Genomic DNA, 4,818 nt, shown 5'->3' with positions numbered 1-4,818 from the left:
CTTCATCCCTATACATAGCAAATACACAGAGGGTGGCCCTGGGACTTTAAGTGAGGTGGTCACAGTAGGCCAAAATAACAGATTAACTACAGTAAAACAGTTTATTGAAGAAGTAATGTACATACATGCATGGTGGTAGTGGTGGTGGTGCAATATTTTATTGGCTATGCTGCTGCTTACCACCATGCATGTATGTACATTACTTCTTCAATAAATTGGTTTATTGTATTTACTGCTGTTATTTTGGCCTACTGTGACCACCTCACTTAAAGTCACTTAAATGAGCAGTGATTTATCGATGCTTAAAATGAAAGCATAAAAATGAAAATTCCTTTCACTATAGTTCCTGGGTGGTCCCCACCTGTAAAGTGGCATATCTGTACTCTGCATAGAAACTGCTGCAGCAATAATTGCATTTATAAAGCCCAAAATATAACATTTTCCCTGCAAACTTTCTTTATTTTGCAATCAACGGCTTGGGGAGCCAATCTGTATGCTGAGGCCACAATGTAATGCACTGGGAACAAGATTAGAGATTTTTTGGATAAATTCTGGTGTCTCTACCACAGACTTTGGATAGAAGTAATGGGTGCAGAAAAATGGATCGGTGGCACCTTCACACTGTAACCCTATAGAGGTACTCTTGATAAAAGCAAGAATTGGCCTTTCAAAAATTGCAATGATATGCACCTGTCAAACAGCTGCGGAAAAAGTGGTCTTTGGGTGTTAATTGTGCCCATGAAACCTACATGAAAAACATTCTTCCAGTTGAAATCAACAATCACAACACTAGGCAGCCTAGAAATCCTGCAGAGATTTCACATCCCAAAAACACTTAATCGGCAACATCGGCATCAGGGTCTTCACAGCTGCTAGTAATCCAGGACTGATTAAGACAGTCCCCAGAGTCTGTGGACAGACCTGCTCTATGATTATGATCAGTAACAAAACCTCCAGTAGCACTGAATGCCCGTTCGGAAAGCACGCTGGATGCAGGGTTGCCCAGAAGCTCAATAGCATACTGGGCAAGTTCTGACCAGTGGTCTATTCTCATGACCCAGTAAGCCAATGGATCGTTGACTGGAAAGCTCTCCATCTCTGTTTTCACCCCTAGATAATCGTCCACCGTGTAATGCAGACACTGCCGATGGGATGTGGAAGCTGACAGCCCTGGGCGGCGAGGACTAAAAAAATTGAGAAATTCACCACCTTCTCCACTGCTCCTCTCTTGACCAACAGAAGCCTCAAAACTATGTTTTCCACGACACTGTAACCTACCAGAGTCGGGAAAAGCATTTGATAAACTCCTCCTTAAGGTGTCCTCAAGAGATCTTCTGCATCCTCTGTGGGGACGGGATGAGTTCTGAGACTTTCCCCTTATAACTGTGGTCAAGGAGGGTTGCCAACCATGTCTGCATAAAGTGGGCCTTGAGAGGAAAGGAAGTCCTCCTCTTCCTCCCACTGCTCTGCCTCGAGTGCCCTGTCCATAATGCCACGCAGAGTCTGCTCCAGCAGGAACACAACAGGGATTGTGTCACTAATGCATGCATTATCACGGCTCACCATCCTTGTGACCTCCTCAAATGGTGACAGTACAGTGCATGGATCCTATATGAGCAGCCATTGGAGTAGGGAAAAAAAGCCAAGCCGGCCTGAGCCTGTCGTTGTACCATGCTCACACAGGTACTCGTTGATGGCCCTCTGCTGCATGTGCAGCCGCTGCAGCATTGCCAAAGTCAAGTTAAACCTCATGGGTATGTCACAAATCAGGCGGTTTATGGGCTGATAGAATTCCCGCTGAATTTCAGCCAACCGAACACTGGCTGTGTATGATCGCCTGAAATGGCTACAGACGCTTTTGGCCTGCTTTAGTAGATCTTCCAACCCTGGGTACCTATTTAGGAAACACTGTACCACCAAATTGAGGACATGTGCCAGGCATGGCACATGTGTCAACTTTCCCTATCTAAGGGCGGACATGATGTGCCATTATCACGCACCACCATTCCTGGCTCCAGCTGGCATAGCGTGAACCACCTCTGGGCCTGTCCCTGCAGAGCTGCAAGAATCTCTGCTCCAGTGTGGTTCCTGTCCCCTAGACACACCAGCTGAAGCACTGCATGGCACCTTTTAGCCTGACTCATTGAATAGCCTTTTGAACGCTTAGGGGGTACTTGAGGTTCAAAGGACAATTCAGCAGAGGAGGGCATGGAGGAGGAGGAGGGGCAGAGCTAACAAATCTCACATCATCACCAGCTGTATGGAGACATGGGGACACAACAAGCTGCAGCCCTGAACCTTGTCCTGCATCCTTCTGAGTTACAAGCAGAGTTACCCAATGTGCTGTGAACAAAATCATCCCTGCCCATGCTTGCTGGACCACGTGTCAGCAGTAACATGGACTTTGTGGCTGACTGCCTTGCCCACTGATGACACAACATTGTATTCCACTTGATGGTAGAAAGCTGGAATGGGCTTACGTGAAAAGAAATAGCAACTGGGATCCTGCCATTGTGGTACAACACATTATGCAAATTTCACAGAAGGGGCAGAATCCACCAGGTGGAAAGGCAGAAGTTGTAGAGCCAGCAGCTTTGACAAGCTTGCATTTAGACACTGGGCATGTGGATGGCAGGGACTATAATATTCTGGCTGGTGGTGTGCTGTTGGCAAATGTGCCAACATCATCTCACCGCCCACCCTGCATCACTGCATGGTGTTTTTGCCACGCTTGACGTGCTTGAGACAAAAATAAAGAGAGAAATAATACTCTCTCTGATATGGTGGGATTTTAAAGGGAGGTAGTGTATCTGTTAGTGGTAAGCCAATACCACATAGGTTAATAAAAAATATAAATTTTATTAGGAATTGTTAAAAATATATATATGCATTACAGACATAACATAAAAGAACATCAAAATGACCATAGAGTAGCTTGTTCAAAAATCATTCTTAGTCAGCCGACATGTTTCGCAAAGAGCTTTGCTTCATCAGGGCATAAACAACATCACTGATTTATTCTACAGATACAGATCTAGAGGACAACAGAGCAGCCACCACCATTGCCAGATGTCACCTAGTATACCAACTGGAGCATAGTATCCATGGGTGCAGATCCCAAGGGGGTAACGCCAACAGGGGAACTGGACCGCGCAGATAATGAGGCAAAAGTCTACTGAGGGAGTGTCAAGCGGTTCTACTCTTGACAAAGAGAGCCTGTGCTTGCCAGTTCCGATGAGCAGTCACAGATACACTACCTCCCTTTAAAATCCCACCATATCAGAGATAGTATTATTTCTCTCTTTATTTTTGTCTCACATTTAGGGATTGGGAGTTCCGTCTCTGTTATTTCCTGCTAATAGCCCAACCATCTATTATTATAAGTGCTTGAGACAAAGTTTGCAAATAGCAACAGTGCGATCGACTGCAAATGCACTGCAGAATCAGTGGGAGCCACGAGTGTGTCACTTTCCATGTCGACCTGCCTTCAGATGCAGCTTGTCACTTGCCACGTCCCTGCCGCAAGCTGCGGATTGTCACTTGCCTGCCACCAGATGCTGATTGTCACTTACCACGTCACCTGCCAAACATTGGGGATTACACTTGCCACGTCACCTGCCACACATTGGGGATTACACTTGCCATGTCACCTGCCACACATTGGGGATTACACTTGCCACGTCACCTGCCACACATTGGGGATTACACTTGCCACGTCACCTGCCACATATTGCTGATTGACACTTGCCACGTCACCTACCATACATTGGGGATTACACTTGCCACATCACCTGCCACACACTGCAGATTACACTTGCCACGTCGCCTGACAAACATTGGGGATTACACTTGCCACGTCACCTGCCACGTGTTGCTGATTGTCACTTTCCACATCACCTGCCAAACATTGGGGATCACACATGCCCCGTCACCTGCCACACTTTGCGGATTACACTTGCCACGTCACCTGCCAAACATTAGGGATTACACTTGCCACGTCATCTGCCACACTTTTCAGATTACACTTCCCATGTCACCTGCTACATGTTGCTGATTGTCACATCACCTGCCACACGTTGCTTATTGTCATTGGCCTGCCAAGGTGCATATTGTCAGAGAGAAGGCAGGCAGCAGAGAGATGATGTAATCTCTCTGCTGCCCACGGCTGTACAGTGAGGGCGGAACTGCAGTGATGCAGGGCAGGTGGTTAATTGATGTCATCTCTCTGCTCCCCGCCCGCCGGCTCACTGGCCAGTCTCTCTGCTCACCTGCGGACCGACCCTCCCCCTCACTCGATGTCTGCCCTGCATGCCCGCACACTCACCTGGCGACCCCCCCTCACTCATCCGCCGACATGCCCGCTCAGGCTCCCTCTCACCTGCCAAACCCCGCTGACTGGCCGGCCCACTCATTAACCCGCACACTCGCCCTCCCGCCCACTCACTCATCTACTGACTGGCCTGCCGATCACAAATTTCTCGGCGGGGCAATTCATTGGCCTTCATTGCTTCAGCCAATCAGGGCTTTCAATGCACTCTGCGGTGGCGCAGTGCATTGTGGTCATTCGGCGGGCCGAACAAATGGTCGAACGACCCGATAATTCGGTTGTTCGGCAAACGGCCGAACATCCAAAGTTCGGCCCAAACTCATTCTCAGGCCAAACCATTCGCCCATCCCTACTGGTGTGCCATTGTTGGCAGGTGTTAGTGCTCCTTTATTTGCAAACTCCCCTTTTCCAGTAATGTTATTGGGTAAAATTGGGGCCCCTTTATTTGCCAGCTGTGGGTGGGTCCTGAGGTAGATGGGGTTGTGAACAGG

This window comes from Aquarana catesbeiana, linkage group LG08 (genome assembly GCF_042186555.1).
Source record: "Aquarana catesbeiana isolate 2022-GZ linkage group LG08, ASM4218655v1, whole genome shotgun sequence".
NCBI lineage: Eukaryota > Metazoa > Chordata > Amphibia > Anura > Ranidae > Aquarana > Aquarana catesbeiana.
The sequence above is the reverse complement of the archived record's forward strand: the minus strand, read 5'-3'. Positions refer to the sequence as shown.